Raw genomic sequence first — 12,212 nt, forward strand, 5'->3', positions numbered from 1 at the left:
GACCTGTTTTGCCCTGCCTGACATCTGTTGCCGACCTCGTTTCTGAACTCAATACCGCCCTTGCTCTCCCGTCCTGGCTAACGACCAGTATTCCTGCAAGTCTACGATTATTCTCGTTCGACACGGAAGTGCCACTTCCGCGTTTCCAGCCACCTGCTACCCTTGTCCGTCAACCATCGGATCGTGGAACCAAGCCCTGCTCTCCTTCTTTATCAATAAAACTGAGTAAACGAACGCTACTGGGTCCGGTCTCTTTTTCTGCTTTATGACAGAAGCATGGTAACGAACAATCCAACTAGCTAAATTATGTCTGTGTCAAATATACATTTTGGAATACCTAGTCAGAAATATCTAGTGACTAAATCACCAGCTCAACAAAACTGACTGCTTTTGTAAACAAGCTACAGTGGAACCTTGGTTTTCGAACGCCTCTCAGTTCGGAAAAATCGTTGTTCGACCAAAAATTTCAAGAAATTCTTGCTTCGCGGTTCGGTCAAAAAATCGGAGTTTGAACGCCGGTACGCTAGGGTGCGATGCTGAGCGGCGTACGGGTGTTTTAGCCCCTAATTATGCTTCCAAAGAAGGTCGGTGCACGCAGGACAAGTGAAAAAAAAACAAGTTGTTGGTCCAAATATTGCCTTTAAGAAAGACATAATAGCTAAATATGAAAGAGGTGTACGAATTTCCGATCTTGCTAGTGAATACAGCATGGCTAAATCTACTATCAGTACGATAGTAAAGAATAAGGAGGCTGTGAAATCGAGCGATGCGGCTAAGGAAGTTAGCGCTATAAGCAAGCAACTGCCGCAAGTTTTGGAAGAGGTTGAAAAACTTTTGATGATTTTTCTCTCCCCACCGTCCACCACAAAGGTAAGAAATCCTATTCATAATCCTTTTTTTATTTTTACACTTTCATGTTAGCGTAATCTTTCGTACGGAAGATTACGCTAACGCGAACGTACGATTAGCCTTGGTTAGCTTCATGTTTACGTTCTTGCTAAACATTCAGGGTGTTGGAACGGATTAAAACGATTTTACATTACTTTTAATGGGAAAAACGATTTTCCGTGATCGACCAAATCGTTTTTCGAACAGGGTTCTGGAACGGATTATGGTCGAGAACCGAGGTTGCACTGTACTTTCAAATTAGCTTTCCTTGAATCATGCTAGCTCCAAGTGTTCCATTCGGAATTTAACACAAACCATAATCTGCAGTTTATAATAAGAAAACAATTGATCTACATTGTGTCAATTTAATTCGTTTGTAATTCGTAGTAGCCCTACAAAAAAAATACCACTAGATAAATTCCGATCAGGCCGGGTTTAAAATCCAAGCGGACCGCATGTGACCCACGAGCCACGCTTTGCTCAAACAATTGTGGGCGTGCGCATTAGATCAGATTGTAGTACTGCGGTCTGGGCTTAGTCACTAATCAAGGAGCTTAACCTCTTCAGTCGGTCTGCATTGACCCACTTCCAAAGACTTAAGGTTTGTCTATAGGAACCACAAACTGTGTAGCTGCACAGATTACGAAACTTTATTTATAAGGTTTGTATACAAACAGTCGTTTCTGGAGTGCCTGAGAGCAATTATTTTTAGTCTCTTAATTATAGTGGTATAATTTCCTGTTGGCAATTTGGGTGAAGATCAAAGGCCACATTCAAGCAATGGACACCATCCAACTACTATTTTAAGCCAATGTAAAAATCACAAAACAATAAAGACATTTTATGATTCTATGTCAATGTTTTGAAGCATTGTTTTTCATTAAAGGGGCAGTGTGTATCCGTATTGTGTAGTGCAAAGTGACCGAAATGATCCATTTACCTTTCTGTTTATTGGCCTGGAAGGGGGATTGCATCATGTGCGGTCCCTTCTCAAGGTTTCTTCATTTTCCTCATGCTGAGGTTTTTGAGTTTTTCCGTGCCCTCATGTAGGTTTTAGATTAGGGTATGTGTAATAGTTGTATGTAGTTTGCAATCATCTGTGGTCTGTGCAGCCCTTTGAGACTCTTTGTGATTAAGGGCGTCACAAATAAACATGACTTGACTTGACTTGGCCCTTTCTGAGGATTTTGGGTACCCGTAGCAGCAAGATGGTGGACTAATATGTCAGCTCCCCCTTGGTGAGGTGTATGTTATGTGAAATTAATTAAATTTCTCGACCTACGAGTGTTTTTTAAAACAAATTCTCTAATGAATTATGTTTTTATCCTTGGGAGGCACCAAATCATACACACTGTCCCTTTAATTATCCACACATTTTCTTTATTGATTTTCAGTCTGTTTTAATTATAATCCACAATTTTTAACTTCTTTATACCCAATTTTACGGACAAAATGATTTGGCAAGTTCTTACTTTTTCAAATGCACCGTTTGTATTTCAAGAAACTTTTTTAAATATTTAGTTTTGCCAAAGGCAGCACGGTGGATGAGTGGTTAACGTGTCCATGGCACAGTTCTGATGTCATGGGATCAAATACTTCTATGTGAAGTTTGCATGTTCTCCCCGTGCTTGCATGGATTTCCTCTGGACACTCCGGTGGCAGATAATGGATGGATGGATAGTTTTGCCAAATTGTTTTCTTTAATGGTCCAATTTTAAACTTCTTTATTCATTAACTATTTAGCTTTTTTATTTATTTTTCAATATATTTTTCGCTCAAATATTTTCGGTTTCACAAATCTACGTCTATAGCCACCACTGTCACGGTTGCCATGGCGCCCAATTGGCCCTGCCCGTGTGGCGGCAGCTGCGGCTCATTGACAGATTGGCTTTCCGTCTTTTTAAGCTCAGTGCTCTCATTTTTCCTTTGTCAGTCCGTCAACGAACATCTGCCCCGCAAGACGTGGGTTCTGACTCGGTCCTGTTTTCCTGTTGGTATTTCCTGTCCGGTATTGTTCCCGTTTATTTTGTCCTCTTAAATATTGGTTTACTGTTTCGTTGCCTCCTATTTTTGTCCTGTTTATTATTCTCTCCAGTTTTCGTTCCCGTCTAGTTTGTCCTGTTTATTTCGATATCCTGTTTCATTATCAATCCTGTCTGTCCCGTCCTATCCGGTATCGACCCCATCCGTCCGATATCTGCTCGGGCAATTGGAATTGATCTCGTTGGTCTCTGGCTTCCTGTCTTTCCACGCCAGACCGCTGCCTAACGTGCATGACTCCCCATTTCCCTTAATATAAAAGGCTTGTGTGAGAACGTCACGCGTTTGGGTCCTGATCCGGTTCTGGTTCTTGACAACCACTGTGGGTGAATGGATTCACTAATTGTATTTTTACTGTTCAACATTTTTTAAGCTATTTTTATATTTTGGGGTGCTTTCTTTGATTTCCCGAGTCAGGCGAAATCCCATAACTTCCTCTTTCCCCTTCTCCCTCCATCTTGTTCACCTTTTATTTTCCATCTTCCACTTCTTTGGTGTGGCCATGGAATTGGAGAATCCTCTTGAAATTAGGAACATACTGTACTCCAGTAACCTTGTGTTTCTTGTAGTTTTTTTTTTTTTAACAAACCATATTTTCTACGCAAACCCCAAAGGAAGTTTACCAGTTAATCACGAATATCACAACTTGATGGCTAGTTAACACGTAAAAATTGCTTCACTGTGTAATCATGTGTTTTAAAGTTAGTAGAAATACAGGATAATCTCCGGTCAACAAACAGGAAGAGTCAGCATCCAACGTGACTGCATGTAAGCGTAAGTTGTAATTAATGTGTCGTTGTGAGTATTAGCGTAGCGTATTAGCCTGACCCGGGCAAGCCCGTGCACCATTTGCTGTAAGCTGCTAATGCGAAAACCCGCTACGACAAACAGTCACCTAGCCTAATACGAAGCAATCTTTTTTATTTTGTATTTGGTTTCCTCCCTTACTGCATCCAAAAATAATAATGGTTGCCAGCCAATCGCAGGGCACACAGGGACAGACAATTTGCTCGCTCATTAACACCTAGGGACAATTTGAACCGACCAATTAACCTGAAATGCATGTTTTTGGAATGTGGGAGGAAACCGAAGTGCCCGGAGTTAACCCACGCAAGCATGGTGAGAACATGCAAACTCCAAACAGGAACGTTTGATTTCATGACCTCAGAACTGTGCCGCATACGCGCTAACCACTGCGCCACCATGCTGCCCTGCAATGACTTCTAGTGATTAAATATTACACAGTGTCTCTTGAAAATTAGAAAGCATTTTCTGCTTTTTTGGGCAAATTTGGAAAAAAAAAAGCTTCTTTAGTCCGCATACTTTACGCGTTAGACTACCTCTTTTTGCCCCTTAAATATATCTACCGGTTTTAAAAAAGAAATATACTGCTTTTTCAAATCGAAACAACAAAAAATCTTGACTCCAGAGTAGTATTTTTGGCTATGGTTGCTTGATTTTGAAGTCTTTGTGCGTGAACCGCTCCGACGATCACATTAGATTTCTGTTTTGGTAAAATTGTCATGATTACTGATGCGGGGCACCTGAGCCTGCTCCTTTGGCGCCAACTGCCTCAGACGCTGATTGGCTGCCTGTCACCTTTTAAACCCCCCGTCTTTCTGTCACCGGTTGTCAGTCCGTCTGCAAACCTCAACTAACGATAGGCAAGTTTTTCGACCTTGACTCTCTCCTCTTCTGATTCCCTTCTGTTTCCCGGCTCCGACCCATTTTCTGAACTTGACTATGATTTTTGCTCCCTCGTCCCGGCCACAGATCTGTTTTTTTCGACACTGCCTTCGCTCACCATGGAAACACCACTTCCTAGCTGAGCAACCTTCTCCACGCAACCAGCAATCTACGGATCGTGTGTATTATCCTTTCCCTTCTTCCAAATAAACTAAGAGAAACGGACGCAAGTGGGTCCTGTCTTTGTTCTGGTCCTGACAAATATTGTCACTTCAGGTTTTAAACAAGCACCTGTTTACTGTTTTTTTTTTATATATTTTGAAAGCTGAAAAATATTGCTCAATAAAATCTACCGCTTATTAGTTTCAAAAGGTTGGCATGTATAAGGACGGTGTGTATATATATTAAAAGGTACCAAATGCAAAACATCTTAATATTGTAAATAGATTCAAGTCAAGTCCCATTTAATTGTATAGCCCAATTTCATACGCATGGGGGTACTTCAACATGTCAAATCGTACTTAGCTTGGATTCTTTGACCCTATGTCACATTTGGCTAAATACACCATGAAACCAATGGCGTGCACAGATAGACAAGAGAAGGTAATCTACACTTCATAAAAAAATCTTACCCCATTCGCTTATTTGGGGTATGTTTTCTTATATAATAGATTACATTTTGTTTTTAAATTACATTAAAAAAATGCTATTAAAATAGGTCAAGTCACATTTATGGGCAGCACGGCGGCGCAGTGGTTAGCGCATGTGCGGCACAGTTCTGAGGTCGTGGGAACCTCCTGCGTGGGTTCAAATCCAGCCTTACTGTGCGGAGTTTGTATGTTCTGCCCGTGCTTGCGTGGGTTTTCCTCCGGGCACTCCGGTTTCCTCCCACATTCCAAAGACATGCATCTCAGGTGAATTGGCCAGTTCAAATTGTCCCTAGGTGTGACTGAGCGAGTGAGTTGTCTGTCCCTGTGTGCCCTGCGATTGGCTGGCAACCAGTTCAGGGTGTCCCCTGCCCACTGCCCGATGATTGCTGGGATGGGCTCCAGCACCCCCACGACCCTACTGAGGATAAGCGGTGCAGCTGATGAGATGAGATAGGAAGTCACATTTATTTGTATCGTCCTTAATCACAAAATGTCCCAAAGGACTGCACAGGTTACGATGACACCCTGATCTTAAAATAGCATGCCGTCAAAGAAAAACTCAAAACCTCTGTCAGAACCTGAATAGACGGTAGACCCAAACGCGTAGCGTTTTCACACCAAGCTTTAGTTACGGAAGCGGGGCAGTCATGCGCGGTAACACAAACGCCAACGATTCGGCGATCGCTGGGCAGAAGAAGCGGGGCAGAGAAGTCAGGCGCGGTAAAACAGGAAGCCAGGGGCAGGCGAGCAGGATACCAGACAGGACGGGACGAACGAGATCGATACCAGATCCCGGATACACAAGCAGGATCCCGGACGGGACGTACGGGATCGAAACCGAATACCGGACAAGACCAATACCGGATACAGGTTGCACGAGAAAGATACTGTACACGACGAAATTGATACCGGATCCCGGATACACTAGCAAGATACAGGTTAGGACGGGATCGATACAGGACACACGAGCAAGATACCGGACAGGACGGGACAGACGGGATCGATACTGGATACCGGACAGGACGTGACGGGACAGACTGGATCAATACCGGATACAGGATACACAAGCAGGATACCGGACAGGACGGGACAGATGAGTTCGATGCCGGATACAGGATACACAAGCAGGATACCGGAAAGGACGGGACAGATGTGATCAATACTGGATACAGGACAGGACGGGACAGGACAGACGGGATCGATACCAGATACAGAATACACAAGCAGGATACCGGACAGGACGGGACAGATGGGTTCGATACCGGATACAGGATACACAAGCAGAATACCGAACAGGACAGGACAGATGGGATCAATACCGGATACAGGATACACAAGCAGGATACCGGACAGGACGGGACAGATGGGATCAATACTGCATACAGGACAGGACAGGACGGGACAGACGGGATCGATACCGGATACAGGATACACAAGCAGGATACCGGACAGGACGGGACAGACGGGATTGATACCGGATACAGGATACACAAGCAGGATACCGGACAGCATGATGAGCAGAATACAGGTGAGGGCGGGACAGACGGGATCGATACCGGATACAGGATACACAAGCATGATGAGCAGAATACAGGTGAGGACGGGACAGACGGGATCGACACCGGATACAGGATGCACGAGCAAGATACCGGACAGGGTCAAAATGCTTGCTTTGCAAGTGCAGAGGTTCATTGACGGACTGTCAAGGAGTGAATGGGAGCACTGAGTTTAAATGAGAGGGGAACCAATCAGGCAACGAGCAACAGCTGGCGCCAAACGAGCAGGCACAGGTGAGGGCAATGGGTAATCGTGTCAACCTCAACATGAGGTAAATAAGGGAACCTTGAGAAAGGGCCTTACAAGTGCATTGAACACACAAAACATAGTGAACATCAATGAAAGAGAACAATAGGTATGATGTTAAAATTTGTCCGGAAAGACTGGAAATGGACAAAACGAATACATTTTAATGGAAGGTGCAGTACTCAGCACACAGAATGTATTTATTCTTAGGATGCATCCACGTGACGCAGCTGCCCGCAGTGACAGATGGGAGGCGAGCGAGGCAGACCGCTTTGGATGCGCTCGGCCGCTTCGCTCACTTTTTCTCCTCGGTAATTCCGATCGAGCCACGGCCGAATGCGGCGCAGATGGCGAGCAAAGAGAGGGAATCCTGCTCTGGATGGCACGGGATGAAGGCCGTATAGTCCGTGCGAAAAATTAAATAGAATAAAAAAGGGAAGGGAAAAAAACACTCCCTGGAGTGTCGGAAAATAACAAAATCCAGTGTCCGATTGACACGAAATCCACTGTTCACTGTTTTAAAAATGCAGGGGAGGCAGCTGAGGGTGTGCCTCACCTATCATCATGGAAATATAAAATTTTAAATGTTTTAAATGGTTATATTTATCAGGGTTTGCACACCTTTATCATGGCCAAATTCAAGCACCCTTTAAGCACTTTCAAGGTTTCAATTTTTCCGGTACATTCAGAGGAAGAAAACCAGAAACAATCAAAATGAGTTTTTTTTGTTGACTTAGATGACCAAAAATAAAGTCTTTCTACTAGCACAGGGGTGGCGAACACGTTTTTACACAAAGAGCCGGAATTTTTAACTGTGAGGGTCAAAGAGCCACACCACACACTGACCTGCCATGACAGACAGACATACACACACAATTAAAAACATATTATATCTCATAACACACATAACATAACACATATCACTATTTCCCTTTCGCTTTGCATTTTGCCATTTTGACCATGAGGGTATCAGTCTGCAGGATCATGAAATGTTAACTTAATTTCCCGCATTACCTAATTGGTATAATGGCGGCGCCCTTTGGCTGCGGCTGCATCGACTCGCTACAACGGGTCAGGTGTATCGACATTTCGTTCTGTGTACATTGTTACAAAGAATGACAATACAAAGGAAATTATTATTATTATTATTATTAGAAGTAACCTAAACAGATGATTGGCAGTCAGTTATGTGTCCGGAGCAGCATAAAAACAACAAATCTGCCAAATTAATTTCAAAATACTATTTTTTATTTGTTATTAACTCTGAAGGATTCAAGTGTGTTTTAAGAGGGGGAAAAAAACTACACATGAAACGAGGCAAAGAGCCACAGTATATAGAAAATATGATGAGGCGAAGAGCCGCATTCTGATTGGCCAAGAGCCGCATGCGTGTTTGCCACCCCTGTACTAGCACATACTTTGTCTACAATCCCATTGTGTCAATGGGCCAGTATAAAATGACATAAATTCTGCCATTCTGCCTCAACAATGCAAGCGCAGCTTGGCTATGTCACACTTGATTTTAAACAGTGGTCTATAGGGATTGGGTAATCAATTCAATACAGAGGACAAACATGAAAGAAAGTCCTGTATCTATAAAAACAAGACAAATGGACAAAACTTCATGTTAATGATATTGGTGGCTCTGAAGCAGAGTGCATTGGTCTTCCAATCTTGAATACTTACAGCCTTTTTTTTTTACTTATCTTTAGTTATTTTGTAAGGGGTTTAAAGATATCCGAACAGTAATTAAAATGGCAGCAGCTCAGGAGGTAAAGCACCCTTCTTGCTTGCGTGGGTTTCCACCGGGCACTCCGGTTACCTCCCACATTCCAAAAACATGCATGTTAGGTTAATTGGCTGGTCCAAATTGTCCCTAGGTGTGAATGGGAGAGCAAATTGTCTGTCTCTGTTTGCCCTGCGACTGGCTGGCAACCAGCTCAGGGTGTCCCCTGCCCAATGCCCGAAGATAGCTGGGATGGGCTCCAGCACCCCCGCGACCCTACTGAGGATAAGCGGTGCGGATAATGGATGGATGGATGTAACATGTTACTTTGCTAATGTTACTTTGATTGCAAATGTACAGAGAGGCACACAATTGTTTTGCCTCATGGGCAGTGCAGTATCCTCCCACATTCCAAAAACATCCATGTCAGGGTAAGTTTTCCCAAGGTGTAAATGGGTGAGTGAGTTGTCTGTCTCTGTGTGCCCCGCGACTGGCTGGCAACAAGTTCAGGGTGTCCCCTGCCCACTGCCCGAAGATGACTGAGATGGGCACCAGCACAACTGACAGAGGCCAAATGTCGGAGTATGATATGTAACTGACAATATCACAGAACAGTACTCTGAGAATACATTCTTTATCCCCTGCAACGAGCAATATTATGCTATAGTGACAATAAGCACAGCTAAAACATTGTTTATGTAATCCCAATATTATTTATAGAGCATGTTTTTCTCTCATTGTATTGACAATAAAGACAGTTCTAATTCACCTTAATTGCAAGCTTTTTAGACATTAGCAACCTGGTTTTAATCTTTAAAAATGAATGAATAAATAGGGCTTTTCCTTAGGTCTACTAGGTCCTCGCTAATGATAATAGCATAAGAGTTCGGGACACTGTGTAATACGCTAAAAAGCACAAAGAAGAATACAAGAATACAAAGTACGGATACTCAAATGGACCAAATCAAATTTTCTTCTCATTTTTATCCCCGGCTTTCACAAGGTTTTTGTTTTTTTCAGGTTACCCTTAACAGCAAGAGGGTGGACGATTATGTCGGCTCCCACTTAGTGAGGCTCATGTTATGTAAAATAAAAACAAATTGATTGACCTTCGAGTATTTTTTTCAAAATGCACGTTTTTATGATAGTTCATGTATTTGTGCTTATGGTTCAAATCAATATTGCCTTTTTTAATGTAGTATTATTTTGAACCACTATGGGGTACAGCTTAATAGACACTGTCCTTCTGGGAGTATATTCTAAACTTAACACACCCCAATTAACACTCTGTCCATCAAGCGTCCTATTTTTAACTTAGAGTGCAAATTTCCCCACATTTAAAACACACCAAAATGACATTAAATGCCATAAATCTTGACATTAAAAAACACTAAAATAAACATCAAATGGGACCTCCATCATCAATGGAAAACGAAGGAAGGAAGGATGGACGGAAGGAAGGAAGGAGGGAAGGGAGGAAGAAGGAAGGAAGGACAAGAGAAAGAAAGAAAGAAAGAGAATCCACAAATGAGAATAAAAGTAAAAAGGACAGAAGTATGGAAATAAAGAAGGAAGGAAGGCAGGAGGGAAGGAAGGACAAGAGAAAGAAAGAAAGAAAGAAAGAAAGAAAGAAAGAAAGAAAGAAAGAAAGAAAGAAAGAAAGAAAGAAAGAAAGAAAGAAAGAAAGAAAGAAAGAAAGAAAGAAAGAAAGAAAGAAAGGACCAAGATAGAGAATCTACAAATGAGAATAAAAGTAAAAAGGACAGAAGTAAGGAAGTAAAGAAGGAAGGAAGGAAGGAAAGTAGGGCAGACAAAAAAAATCTATCATCAACCGCTTTTCGTTAGTTCTTAGTTTAGAAAATTGGCATTATAAAATATTATTTTAATATCTTTAAAGTTACGCCAACATGACCTATCATAACCTAACAGTTTATTTATGTTTCGTTAAAGGCACAACATAAATTAGGGGAATATGTTGTTGTTTTTATCATTGTGCCGGCTTGTCAAAATGATCCTTGTGTGTGAATACGTGTGGCATCATTCAAAGGTACACTCTGCCAGGTCAAATATTAGTGGCAATGGGACGGAATGGAAAAAAGAAGGAATAGGGAAAGGAAGGGTAGGGAAGGAGGGAAGCAAGGAAGGAAGTAAGGAAGCGAAGAAGGAAGGAAGGAAGGAAGGAAGGAAGGAAGGAAGGAAGGAAGGAAGGAAGGAAGGAAGGAAGGAAGGAAGGAAGGAAGGAAGGAAGGAAGCGCCATTACAGAGCTCATTCATAAATACCGGAGCAGCGCCATCTCACAGAAATAGCATTCTTTTTTAAAGGAAACACCCCCCTTTTCTCCCAGCGGCCTGCCATCCTCTCTCAACGCCTTTCTTCAAACAAAAACAAGCTTATCCCCTCGCAATCACGCAAACATGACAAATATAACACAAAATGCAAATCAACGTCATGGTCGCACCTGCGTGTGCGTCTCCTCCCCGTCGTCGTCGTCACGAGCAGGAACGAAGAAAGCCGAAGGGGAAATGAAATCAAAGTCAGATGGTTTCAAAATAAAAAGGTAAAAAAAAACAAAAAAGAAACGGGGGAGATGTTGTTTTTGTTTTTTTAGAGCATCGTGAACGCTCTCTCACGTCTCTCTCATCGTCGTCCCGGTTTCCGCCACGGTCGCTTCCCCCCTCGCTTTTCCTCTTTTTGCCCTCTCTCTTTTTCTCGCTCCATCTCTTCCTCCTCCCTCTTCGGGTCTCTCTCTTTTTCGCCTCTCCCACTTTGACGTGGGAGGGGCTACACTTTTTTCTTTTCGTTTACGTTCTGTGCTGCGCTCAAGCCCGAATAAAATACCACACTATTCTGTCCGAACCCGAAAAACATATAATGTAAAGAGAATAGGCCAAAGAAAATGAGTCAATAGATGACTAAATGTTGAAATGATACTTAAATTAACATTATGGTATAAGTGGTCTGCATTTATATAACACTTTTCAAGTCACTGAAGGCCTCCCAAAATGCTTTTTAATGTGCTTCACACTTACCCATCCACACACACACCGATAGAGGCGTCAGCCACGCAAGGCTCCTACCTGCTTATCGGGGGCATTAGGGGTTCAGTGTCTTGCCCAAGGACACTTCGACATTAACTCGGTGGAGCCAGGAATCGAATCTGCAACCCTTCGGTATTATTTGGTGCAGTGTTTCTCAACTGGTGGGTCGGGACCCAAAAGTGGGTCTCAGATCTGTTTTCAGTAGGTCGGAGTTCTTTGGCAAAATAATGCTAAGAAAACAAAAAAAAAGTTTAACTCTTTAGCAGTAGATGGTGATAATTCACTGCAAATGCAAGTGTCATGATTACCGATCTGATGTACCTGTGCCCGCTCCTTTGGTGCCAACCGCCTCGGACTCTGATTGGCTCCCTGTCAATATT

The 12,212-nt window shown here is 42.7% G+C and overlaps 1 protein-coding gene across 1 annotated transcript in view; it reads right to left on the minus strand.

Moving 5' to 3' along the window:
• diras1b (DIRAS family, GTP-binding RAS-like 1b) overlaps nucleotides 1-11,466 on the minus strand; it is a 34,855-nt gene extending 23,389 nt beyond the window's left edge. Inside the window, exon 1 of the mRNA XM_088353742.1 lies at nucleotides 11,253-11,466. The gene's annotated coding sequence lies outside the window, so the exon portion shown is untranslated. The remainder of the gene's footprint in view (nucleotides 1-11,252) is intronic.
• Nucleotides 11,467-12,212: the final 746 nt, after the last annotated feature.

Source organism: Urocampus carinirostris, chromosome 15, assembly GCF_059441175.1.
Source record: "Urocampus carinirostris isolate Australia breed hairy pipefish chromosome 15, RoL_Ucar_1.0, whole genome shotgun sequence".
Lineage (NCBI taxonomy): Eukaryota > Metazoa > Chordata > Actinopteri > Syngnathiformes > Syngnathidae > Urocampus > Urocampus carinirostris.